This window comes from Mastomys coucha, unplaced genomic scaffold (genome assembly GCF_008632895.1).
Source record: "Mastomys coucha isolate ucsf_1 unplaced genomic scaffold, UCSF_Mcou_1 pScaffold12, whole genome shotgun sequence".
Lineage (NCBI taxonomy): Eukaryota > Metazoa > Chordata > Mammalia > Rodentia > Muridae > Mastomys > Mastomys coucha.
In genome coordinates this window covers 56,882,544-56,895,190 of record NW_022196894.1, presented here as the reverse complement: position 1 = coordinate 56,895,190, position 12,647 = coordinate 56,882,544, and the positions used below count along the sequence as shown (strand labels likewise).

Below are 12,647 nucleotides of genomic sequence, written 5' to 3'. Positions count from 1 at the left end.
TGTAGATGTACCACAATTTCTGTATCCACTCCTCTGTTGAGGAACATCTGGGTTGTTTCCAGGTTCAGGCTACTATAAATAAGTCTGCTATGAACATGGTGAAGCATATGTCCTTATTACATGTTGGACAACCCACAAACCACAAGAAACTCAAGAAGTAGGAAGACCAAAAGGTGGACATTTCACTCCTTAAAAGGGGGAATCAAATACCCACGGAAGGAGTTGCAGAGATTAACTATGGAGCAGAGACTGAAGTAAGGGCAAGCCAGCCTAAATATAGCTATCTCCTGAGAGGCTCTGACAGTACCTGACTAATACAGATATACAGGCTCACAGCCATCCATTGAACTGAGTATACCGTCCCCAATGAAGGAGTTAGAGAAAGGACCTATGGAGCTGAGGGGTTTGCAGCCCCTTAGGACGAACAACAATATGAACTAACTAGTACCCTCAGAGCTCCCAGGGTCTCAACTACCAACCAAGGACTGCACATGGTGGGTCTGATTGTTCTGGCAGCATGTGTATAGTAGAGGATTGCAAATTCGATCTTCAATAGGAGGAAAGGACCTTGGCCCTGTGAAGGTTCTGTGCCCCAGTGTAGGGGAATGAGTGGGAATGGGTGGAGTGGCAGGCATGGGGTTTGTTCTTCTTGTTTTGTTTGTTTGTTTTTTGGAGGGGAAACTGGGAAAGGAGAAATTTACGTGTAAATAAAGAAAATATCAAAAAAAAAAATGTTTTCCTTATAAGAGTTACCTTGGTCATGGTATCTGTTCACTGCAGTAAAACCCTAAGACAGTTCTCAATGAGACAAACTTTCTGAAAATATTTTGTATATACCACTTCTGATTCAAACAGAACAGTTTGAATTCTTAACCCAAGCAATCAAAGCGTTGGTGAGATGAACTCTCATTGCTGGAATTCTGAAGAGACATGGAAATACAAAGTATGAAGGCAGACTCAGTAAAGAATCTATGTATAGACAGTTAAGGAAGGAGGTTATAACTCTGGTTCTTTAAAATAATCAGCTTGTGGCTGATACTGGAAATTGAAATTTCTGGAGAGTTTTTACTACCATTAAATAAAAACAGCAGCCTAAACATGCAACCAGCACAGCTGACACTATAAGCTGGCACGTGTACTCTTCTAAGGGTATATGCCAATCAGACACTGCCTAGATAATCAGTCACCAGCCCTCATTGCCCTAAAACCTTTGTCATTTGCTGGTGGCCACAGTTTCCACCTGCTGATACAACCAGGTGAAGAACAACAGAGTGTGACTCCATTTAAAGATAGTTGGCACCTTGCACAGGACACCCCAGGAATTCATCCTATGTACCTTTTTCTTGTGCTAATTTGGTTAGCATTTCACCAAGCAAATTGTTGAAACTCTCACATTTAATGTAAAAGCATTAGACCATTGTGATATACTTACATCACGAAAGGCACTTAATGCCTTAGTTAGGGTCACTACTACTGTGATGGAACACCATGACCAAAACAACTCGAAGAGGAAAGGGCTTATTTGGCATATACCTCCACATCACTGCTCATCCCTGAAGGAATTCAGGACAGGAACACAAGTAGGGATGGAACCTGAAGATTGGAGCTGATACAGAGGCAATGAAGGCATGCCACTTCCTGGCATGCTCAGCCTACTTTCTTATAGAACCTAGGACCACCAGCCCAGAAGTGGTCCCACACATCAAACACTAAGCAAATGTCTAATAGTAACTGGATCTTATGGGGGCATTTTCTCAATTGATGCTCCCAGCTCTCAGGTAACTCTAGCATGTGTAAACTGACCTAAGACTAGCTAACCAGCACAGGTACCTTCCAAAGGAAGGCACACATCTTTTGCCCTCTTATATTTAAGGCACACACCTCATACCCTCACAATTGCTCAGTTTGATGAGAGGAAAACACAAGTGAAAGGCTTGTTTCCTCAAGAATAACCTGAGAATGAAATTGTACATTCACCAGAAGGTGTAGCTAAGGTGTCCCAAATACTTAAGCAAGAATAAAACCACTTAAGGACTTTTTTCCCACCTACAATTCAACCCCAAGACTACAGAACTTCCCTTGACTACTGTTACACCACCTACTTTCCCTATGTTAACACAGAATTTATCTGAGCCTCAGTTAACTGGAAACTCAAATACACTTTTACTTTACCACCTTTTTTTTTTAAGCCTTTGGAGGGTGGAGCAGAATATATAGTTACCCAACTAGGCATATCTCCAAATATCCCAAACTGCACCAACATTTCACATGCAGTAAGAAGAAGCACAGGAGGAACAAAGAGACTTCTTGTATTCCAAGAAATATACAGGAAATTAAACAAGAGAATGCCTTATCTATAACAAAGCAGCACCTTCGTGTAAGCCCCATGGATCTCCCAGACAGAAATAAGAATATTTCTTTCTACAGACCCTGGATTGGAGAAGCTGTGAAAAGCAATTGTTTTTCAGTAAGGTGATTTCAAAGCACTTAAAGAATTCCACAAGAGTCTCAGTTTATAAACTGGTAACTGTTGTATCACTGACAAATTCAACATGAAAATACATGTTGGCATTCTTACTACTGTCGTCGACAAACTTAAGAATCTATATTTTAGGGCATCCTAACTTTCTTAGGGTAAAATTTAACGACAAGAAGTCACAGAAATTCTTCTTCTTTTCCTCAACTTCCACTTCCCGAGACTGGGTTTCTCTGTGTAGCCCTGGCTGTCCTGGAACTCACTCTGTAGACCAGGTTGGCCTCGAACTTAGAAATCCACCTGCCTCTGCCTCCCAAGTGCTGGGACTAAAGGCGTACTACGCCGCCACTGCCCGGCCAGTGAAAAAAAATTTTTTTTAAATTACATACTGCTTGTAACAAGATCTCCTGGCTAACCTGAAAGCAACTGTCTTCAACACACAGAAAAGTTTTCATTAATTCAAAGATATCTCACTGAATGGCAGTTATGTTTTGGAGCTGCATACAAACAGAATACAAATTATGTGTATTTGGAGGGGCCGTGAGATCACAAGAGATGCAGCCCAAAAGTTAGAGGCATCCAGGTATTAAAAAGGGGCTGGTGAAACCCGGCTGCCGGCGCCGAAGTTCAGATAATGAACGCTGGCAGACTTCCTGAAATCTGTTCTTAGTCACCTGTTGGACAACCCGGAGTCAGGCAGACAGTCCTCCTCACCTGGAGAGAAAAAGGCAACCTACGCCCCAAGTCCGGAGCTGGGTGACAGTCCCAGCGCCCCACCTCAGTCCGCCGCACGCACGTGGTCCTCGCCCCTCCCCGTCTGCGCGCGCAGCCTGGCTCTAGCTCGCCGGCTGAAGTCACGGGTGCCGCCCTCAGCCCTCAGCCCCCCGGCTCACCAGTAAGGTCCGGGCCCTCCGGAGCTTCACCTCTCAGTCCGACCCGAGTCCCAGGCGCTGCACCGCACGGCACAACCAGGACCACCACACTCACCACTCACGGCCTGTTGCGTGCGGTCCGCAAGTTGACGGCTCTACGGCGTGGAGGGGCGGGGCGGCGTGGGCACGTCCAGGGCGTGCTCCAGAGACGCGGTCCCGCCCCCGAACTTCTGGCCCCGCCCCCGGGCCGCATCCCAGCTCCTGTCTACAACTACCGGCCTGAACCTAAAAGATCACAGACTGCTAATGTGCTTTTTATGGTTGATACCTCCAAATCTGAAGTTAGAGGAAAATCTATAAATTTGGACAGTTCCCTTTATTAACACACACACAATAACATGCTTCTTGGGAGAGTGCTTGTGCTCCGTTGGTCCACAAAAAATCCAAATTGTTTTGTTTTTGTTTTTGTTTTGTTTTTGTCTTTTGGTTTTTTTTGTTTTTCAGACGGTTTCTCTGTATAGCTCTGGCTGTCCTGTAACTCACTTTGTAGACCAGGCTGGCCTCAAACACAGAAATCTGTCTGCCTCTGCCTCCCAAGTGCTGGGATTAAAGGCGTGTGCCGCCACCGCCTGGCTCAAATTGTTTGTCATTGCATGCGGCTTTAATATTTATGCGATTGTTACTAGCTTAACAATTTTAGTACCATCCATTTTATTTAGACTTCATATATTTTCATTCCACTCCTTTTAATTTTTTTCTTTATTTTAATGTCTTTTTCATACAATATATTTTGGTTGTATTCTTTCCTCTTCCCCAATTCCTTTCCAAATTCTGCCCACCTCTGTATTCATCCAATTTCATGTTCTTTCTCTTTCTGATTAAATAAGAAAATCAAAACAAAACCAAAATGTCAAAAATGCCAAAACAAAACAAAAAAAGCACACACGAAAAACATGGGAGTGAATTTTAGTGCTAGCCAGCTACCCCTGTGCATGGGGCCTGCCTTAGAGTATAGCTGATATATTCTTTGAAGAAAACTGATTTCCTCACGTAGAGATTAAAAGGGCAACCTACGCTCCAAGTTAGGAGCTGGGCCACAGTCCCCGCGCCCCACATCAGTCCACAGCACATGGTCCCCACCACTCCCTGTCTACAAGTACTCGCCTCTGTGCCAGCCAAACTCAGCATGTTCGGTCTGCCACTAGGCCTGCAGTGTAGGTAGCCAGGCCCCCAGCCCTCAGCCACCCAGCTCACCAGACAGGAACATGGGCTAATTTTCCAAAGGAAATATAAGTTGCAAATAGTCTCGGTTAGGAGTGGGTTTCTGCACTTGTGCGGATCTTCTATAGCCTGTCAGTCTCTATAAGCTCAAATGAACATCAACCCTGAAATATTTGGAACATGCTCTTCCTTTGGAGTCATCAACTTCTGGCTCTTAAATCTGCTTCCTCTTTCTCCTAGATTATTGAACCATGAGAGAAGGGGTTTGAGAAGAACATCACATTTAGGGATAAGGTGGATTTCTGATGCTTTGTTTTTGTTTTCTGACTATGTCAACTTTTTAATATAAGGAATCTGATGAAGAGTGAGTTCAATAATTAGCCTTAAAGAAAACAGCTGTCATATCACAGAACTAGAGCATGTATCAAAAGCCCATTGGTTGTCCTTTGTGGAGAGGGAGGGACTTTAACAAGATGTCACTTATTGGCTGTCTGAGAAGCAACAGAAACTTACTTATTTTGAAGCCAGGAAGTTCTGAGATCAAGACAGTGGATTCTGCATTTCAGTGGGTCTGGTGTGGGTCTCCAACTGAACTTTGTAAGTGAGGCCTTTGGTACACATCCTCACAGGCTGGAGTGGCAAGGCAGCTGACTTACATATAGGCATGAATCATCCCTGTTTGTGAGAGCTCCATCTTCAAGATCTAATCTCCTCCCGAAGGTCATGCTACTGGCATTGGTGACGTCATGTCATCGTCTATGTCTGAGGTAGTAGACGATGGTCTACTACCTGTCTACTACACAGACGTGCAGACGGTAGATCTCAAGCTGCCTATGCCTGCTCTCTTTAGACTTCTGTTTCTGTACTCTGTCAAAGTGCTTAATTTTCACCTGCTGTATTGCTCAGGGGTCTCTAGAGTCACAGAACTTATGGTAGTCTCTATATGGTAAAGGAATTTGTTGGTGACTTAGTCTGTAGTCCAACTCCCAACAAAGGTCAGCAGCAGCTGTGAATGGAAATCCAAGGATCTAGCAGTTGCTCAGTCTCACAAGGCAAGTAGGTGAAGAAGAGAGCCTTCCTTCTTCCAATGTCCTTCTATAGGTTTCCAGCAAAAGGTGTGGCCCAGATTAAAGGTGTGTGCCACCACACCTTTAATCCCAGATGACCTTGAACTCAGAGATCTTCCTGTCTTAATCTTCTGGGACTTATAGCCACTATGCCTCAAGATCTCCATGCCAAGATCCAGGTCAGCCTCCCGATTAGGATCAGAGGTGAACCTTCCAATTCTGGATTGTAGTCCATTCCAGATAGAGTCAAGTTGACAACCAGGACTAGCCACTACACCTGCCTGAGAAAGCTGCTGCAAGCCTCCACTGGCACAGAGTAAGCAAAAGAGTCTCAAAACTGCAAGGTAATATTCACCTAAGGGGAATTTGACAAACCTCACACTGAATCTAAAAAATACCTTCAGAGCAAGAATTAAATACACTTGACTCTATGATGAAACTCATCAAACAAGACAAATTAACATAGTCACATCACCTTGCAATAATCTTTGGATTTTACTAAGTAAAGAAAAGGTAAATGTACTTAAAAGGGATCCAACCCAAGGTCTTCAAATGTCCTCCATATAATAAATCTCCTGGAACTCAGAATATTTGATTTAATGAATATACACTATCGCTCCTTAGTTCATGTTGAGATTGCCAAATATCTGTTACTAGTGTTTATAGAACTGAGTTATCCTTCTTATCTTCTTCACTGCTTATAGCACAACTTCTTCTGCAGTGTATGTTATAGCATAGTCATTTAGACTGTATAACACTTTTTTACTAGTCGAATACTGCAGACTTCCGTTCTTCATGAGCTCAAAACAGTGGATGATACTATGACTGTTTTCCTTACTGAGAAGTTTTGTTACTTCTCTATATCTATAAGCCTTGCATAGACTTATTCTTGGTTCTTATGAAAATGAGATGTTCTCCCTCCTGGGTATCTTCAGAGGCACTTGTAAAGAAGTCAGTAAGATTGTATAGAAGATGTTTTCTAGCATTTTGTTCTCTAGCATTGTGGATAGGAGAGCCCAGCATGAGTGTGGTAGGTCCAGTTTTCTGTTTTTCTTTTTTAAAATTATCATGAATTGGGACTGGAGAGATGGCTTTGTGGGTAAGAACACTTACTGCTCTTGCAGAGAACTCAGGTTCGGTTTCCAGCACCCATATGGATGGCTCCACACTGTTGCTGTCTCCAGTGTCAGGAGTGTTCCAGTATGGCTTCCAGGGGCATCTGAATGCAGGTTTTATGCATACCTACACTCAGGCACACACATGTACATGTAGAAAAATAAATAAGTCTTTAAAAATCGTCAACTAAAAGTGACCAGCTGCTCAAAGCAGCAGTACTCAGGAACTGATAGTCTACAAATGATATTCCTCGAACTTCCAAGGAGACGAGAAACAACTCTTCTGTCTATAAACTGCTTCTGAATATAGGAAAAGGTTTCTACGAGAGAAAACAACACACTTCTGTTTATTCTTTAAATGCTGCATAATCTAGTGAGGTAACTGACAGTACACCAAATGAGAGCTTTTACTTTGAAGTTTTAGCTAAAACCATACACTGGTCAGAGTAAGCATTTTCCAGGCCCCAAGTAGACTTGTACTAATGTCTACTAATAAGCACAAATACAGTTCTTAGGAAGAACTATATCTGCTTTTCTGCACATGAGAGAACAGAGAGCAAGAGACTAAATTATTGGTTAAAAAATAATCCCACCACTGACTCATAGGTAAAATAAAGAATTTAACTTAAGCAACCCACATTTTTAGTAAGATTTGGACAGGCTCTCTGGGGTTGGCAATCGAACACTGCCCCTAGCATGCCAGGAAAGTGTTCTACCGTGAAATCACTCTAACCCCTTAGCAAAGCTTCTTGACCTTGGTCCTGTTGGCACCCATGTGGGTTTAGTGAGTATTTTGTGTGTGGAAGGTTGCGTGGTGCTTGTATGGTTTGAGCAGAATATTGGGAATCTGTGCACTAGGCGTCAAAGTGCTGGAAACCCAATTGTGACAGCCTAATGATCCCAGACGTTATTAAACTTCTTCTGGAGGCACTCCACCCAAATTTTAACTTTACACTTCATTGAAGTTAAAAGTCTACCATGTTCCCTAGAAGTCTGAGACACTGCCCTGGAAAGTTAAATGAAAGGTCCCAAAGAGGACTTATAATGATTATCTACATTCAGGTTACACAAAGAATAGATTGGAAGTTTAAGGGAAACTTGAGATGTTGAAAGTTTGGGGGAGTTGCCATTATAAGCCTAATAGAAAATTTAAATAGCGTGTCTCCTCCTCCCATAAGCTCAGTAGCAAAAGCTCCAACTCTACACAGAGGTGTGTCGTATCTTCAGGAGGGCTGCTGGCTGTGTTTGGAGCTGTGAGAGACATTCCTCTACTCTCACTGGAGCAGCCTTTGGAGAAGATCTCAGCATTGTTGGAAGGTTTTGTAACTCCTAAGACATTGCTCTACAGCTCTAGGGGGTGGAATGTGAATTGCTATAAGTATTACTAGCTGCTTCTTTTGATGAAGACCCTAAAGATGAACACTGGTTTTGTCCCAAGTAGCAGTCAGGGTCATAAAGCTTCGTGGGCAGCCTATTATGACATCCATTGCAGTATGCATCCATTGCTTAGGTATGCGCTGGGCTTTTTGTGCCAAGGAACTGGGCTTAGACTACCTAGAAGGTGGCACAGCAGGTGAAGAAAGGCAGTCATTGGGAGATGGTGGGATGTGCTGACCCAAATGGGGAAGGAGACACAGCAATCACACACATCAGTCCAAGACCTGAAGTTAATTTTAATGAACCCCAGTGTATAGACCTGCCAAAGAATCTTCACCTGCATTAACATTTTAATACAGACTACCAAGTTAGGTATATAACATGTGGGACCTCAAACCAACTGAAAATGGCAGTTTGGAAAACTGCCTTTAAAGATATTAAGATATAAAAGTATTCCTTTCCGTTGCATTGCCTCCCTTTTATTACCATGGGGATTGCTTGTTTGATTTCGATGTTAAATATTGTACTGTGTTGCTGACTTGAAGGGTGAGTGAATGAGTTCACCAGTCCTTTCAGGCCTTCAGGTCACTGTACTGTACCTATGTATGGGGGTCTCTGTGACCACCAAGGCCTGCAGAGTGACAATCTGTGTGAGGGAAGCAAAAAGTCCAGTTTAGCATCACGCAGTAGCTGGGATTGATTCAAACTTCTGGAGCCTAACACTGGACACTTTATTTTACAGATATTTAAGCATAGCACAAATTGGAAAAGTATCCTGGTGGTAATTAACTTAATCCCATGTGCATATAAACCTTAAAGTGTGACTACATCAAAACTTTTTAAAAGTACATACGACCTCTTCCATAAAGATGGTTCTAAAGATTGACTACATATGACGTCCAAAGGCTCTGGGTGAGGACTTAGTGTTGTCTTTGTTCCACAGATAGTGTAATGTCACCAGACTACTATCTCCACTCCCATTTATAAAGTACATATGACATCTCCCATAAAGATGGGTTCAAATAACAGAGAAACAATGCTCAAGATAAGGGTCTAGGAGGATGGCTGAGATAAACAGAAGAGTCTCTAGGGGATCCAGGTGTGGCTTGGCCATACAGAGACCACAGAAGTCACCAAACTATTAAGCACATCAATTCCTAGTCTTCTGAGAAGAAAATGGGTTATACATCTCTTCTTTTGAAGACACACCCTGCATGCTTAACATTCCTGTTTTTCCTAGTACTTACCTATGAGCACAAAGACCTCTGTGTACCCTACACAAGTGAACGCATGAGTGTCAACAAGCTATAAATCCATGGGCTGTGAAGTTTCTCATCCCACAGTGCACTGAGCAAAGACCAGGGGTAAGCAAAATCAATTTCCCTGAACCTGGGAATACCCTAACCCACAGAGAATGAGTCAACTTCTCAGAAGTGGCAACTTCTCAGTCATTCTCTAACCTCCAACTGAGTCTCTGAAATGGGATGTGCAATAAGCTTGTTCCTAATACTGTGACCCCACAATCTTAGTGTGTAGTTGGTATCTGCTGTAACCATCCACAAATGCTATGGGATGCACGAAGCACCCTAACCTTTCCTGGATCTGCATCATGGGCCATGCCAGACACAGGGCAGTCATGGGAACCGGATGAAAGTCCACACTCAACGCTCTGCTCTTCTTCCATTTATTTATAAAGCAAATTCAATTTCAAGATGATAACTTCAGATATTAAATTTCCAAGGTGAATCTCTTTGTCATAGACTGGCTGTATGCTTATGAAGGCCCCCTTGCCTTCAACTCACTATCCATGGGCAAACAGAGAGCTAAACACGTACTTAAATTAATGATTTTTGCCAGTTCTTTCTGTACTCTGCCTATCTGTTCCTTTGTCTGACATGAGTTGAGGAAAGAATGTGTTTAAGGTTCAAATTGTACATTATTTTCATTACAGGTTCTTCAGACCAGATTTAAGTATGACTCAGGGCTGGGGCGGGATTCAAAAGAAATTTGAATAAGAATAGGCTTTGTGCCTATCTTAGTCACTGTGCTATTGCTGTGAAGAGATAACTTGGCCAATTGGGGCTTGCTTACAGTTTCAGAGGCTTAGTCCATTATCATCAGGTGGGGAACATGGTGGCATGAAGGTAGACAGACATGGTGCTGGAGCAATGGCTGAGAGTTCTACACCTGAATCTGCAAGTAGCTGAAAGAGAGAGACAATGGGCTGGGTCAATTAATAATTGACCCAGTGATATACTTCCTCCGACAAGGCCACACCTATTCCAATAGGGTCTCATCTCCTAATCCTTCTAAAGTAGTGCCACTCCCTGATTACTACACATTCAGATAAATCAGCTTATGGGAGCTACTCTCGCCTACGTAAACCACCACAAAACCTGAAAATAAGTCTTAGTGCCAAAGTGTTTTGCATCCACGCATGTTTTTACACAGCTGGTTATTTATTAGTAACTGAGTATCCTCAAAGCATTGGGGTCTACAGATGGGCCAAAGAGGAACAGTCAGTAAATCACACATGACAGTAATTAATAAGAAAAAAACTTTGTTCTTTCTATACCCACATAGAAGTCAAATTATTTCATATAAAACATAGCACAGTAATATAATGCATAATTAACCAAGTAAAACTTATAATTTCATCAGTACAGAATTTTATCAGTACAACTCCCTACAATCAAAGGGGCTAATGATAATATCATGAAAGAATCAAATAATGAAATACTTCAAAAAAAGTAGCGCAATTTTTGAGTTGATGTGTTGTCTTGATTCCTTGATAGCTCACATGCAATTAATTACTTTGTTTGTTGAGAGTTACACTATCTCCCATCCTTCAATTAGAACAAGAACAATTAGATTACTTCAATCTCAGTTGATACATGACCTAGAATAACATAGATAGAAAGACAGAGAGAGACAGATAGATGATAGATTGGAAGAGATAAAAAATATTCTGTCTTCAAATTGAAATCATTCTCAAAATATATAACATTTCAGACTTTAAGATCATTTTGTATTATAATAGCCAGAAACTGGAAACAACCCAGATGTCCCTCAACAGAGGAACTGATACAGAAAATATGGTACATCTACAAAATGAAGTACTACTCAGCTATTAAAAAAATGAATTTATGAAATTCTTGGGGAAATGGATGGACCTGGAGAATATCATCCTGAGTGAGGTAACCCAATCACAAAAGAACACACATGATATGCACTCTCTGATAAGTGGATATTAGCCCAGAAGATCGGAATACACAAAGTACAACCCACAAACCACAAGAAAGTCAAGAAGAAGGAAGACCAAAGTGTGGATACTTCGTTCCTTCTTAAAAGAGGAAACAAAATACCCATGAAAGGAGTTGCAGAGACTAACTATGGAACAGAGACTGAAGAAAGGACAATCCAGAGACTGCTCCACCTTGGAATCCTTCCCATATTCAGTCATCAAATCCAGACACTATTGTGGATGCCAGCAAGTACTGGCTGACAGGAGCCTGATATAGCTGTCTCCTGAGAGGCTCTGACAGTACCCAACTAACACAGAAGTAGAGGCTCACAGCTATCCATTGATTGGACTGAGTACAGGGTCCCCAGTGAAGGAGCTAGAGAAAGGACACAAGGAGCTGAAGGGCTTGCAGCCCCTTAGGATGAACAACAATATGAACTAACTAGTACCCTCAGAGCTTCCAGGGACTAAACCACTAACCAAAGAGTACACATGGGGGGACTCATAGCTCCAGCAGCATGTGTATAGCAGAGGATGGCCAATTCGGTCATCAATAGGAGGAGAGGCCCTTGGCCCTGTGAAGGTTCTATGCCCCAGTGTAGGGGACTGCCAGGGCCAGTAAGCAGGAGAGGGTGGGGTGGCAAGCAGGGGGAGGAGGGAGGGAACAGGTATTTGTTTTTGTTTTTGTTTTTTGTTTGTTTGTTTTATTTTATTTTAAGATAATAAGACTCATGGTTTTCTTCCTTCTTCTTGACTCCTGGATCCCTTTCTTTACTGTGAGATAGTCTTCATTAATATATGTCCTCTCTGTTATAATAGCATGAATAAAGTGACCTTCATAAGACTCCACCCTGTTTGCTGGCAGTGACAGCACATGCCTTTTATCCCAGCAGTCAGGAGGCAGAGGCAGGTGGATCTCTGAGAATTCAAGGCCAATCTGGTCTACAAAGTGTGTTCCAGCATGACCAGTGCTACACAGAGAAACCTTGTCTCAAAAAACAACAAATAAGCAAAACACATTGTTTTAGCCAGGGTTTCTATTCCTGCACAAACATCACGACCATGAAGCAAGTTGGGGAGGAAAGAGTTTATTTGGCTTACTTCCACATTGCTGTTTATCACCAAAGGAAGTCAGATCTGGAACTCAAGCAGGTCAGGAAGCAGGAGCTGATGCAGAGGCCATGGAGGGATGTAACTGGCTTGCCTTCCCTGGCAAGAGGACCTCCCACACGAGGTCCTACCCCCTTGATCACTAATTGAGAAAATGCCCCACAG

The 12,647-nt window shown here is 42.5% G+C and overlaps 1 protein-coding gene across 2 annotated transcripts in view; it reads right to left on the bottom strand.

Annotated features, from left to right (window-relative positions):
- Riox2 (ribosomal oxygenase 2) overlaps positions 1-3,528 on the bottom strand; it is a 22,467-nt gene extending 18,939 nt beyond the window's left edge. The window contains exon 1 of one of the 2 annotated variants that reach the window (XM_031364184.1): positions 3,370-3,528. The gene's annotated coding sequence lies outside the window, so the exon portion shown is untranslated. Of the gene's footprint in view, positions 1-3,190; positions 3,308-3,369 lie in introns of those variants that run through there. The other variant, XM_031364186.1, reaches the window with a different exon arrangement.
- Positions 3,529-12,647: the final 9,119 nt, after the last annotated feature.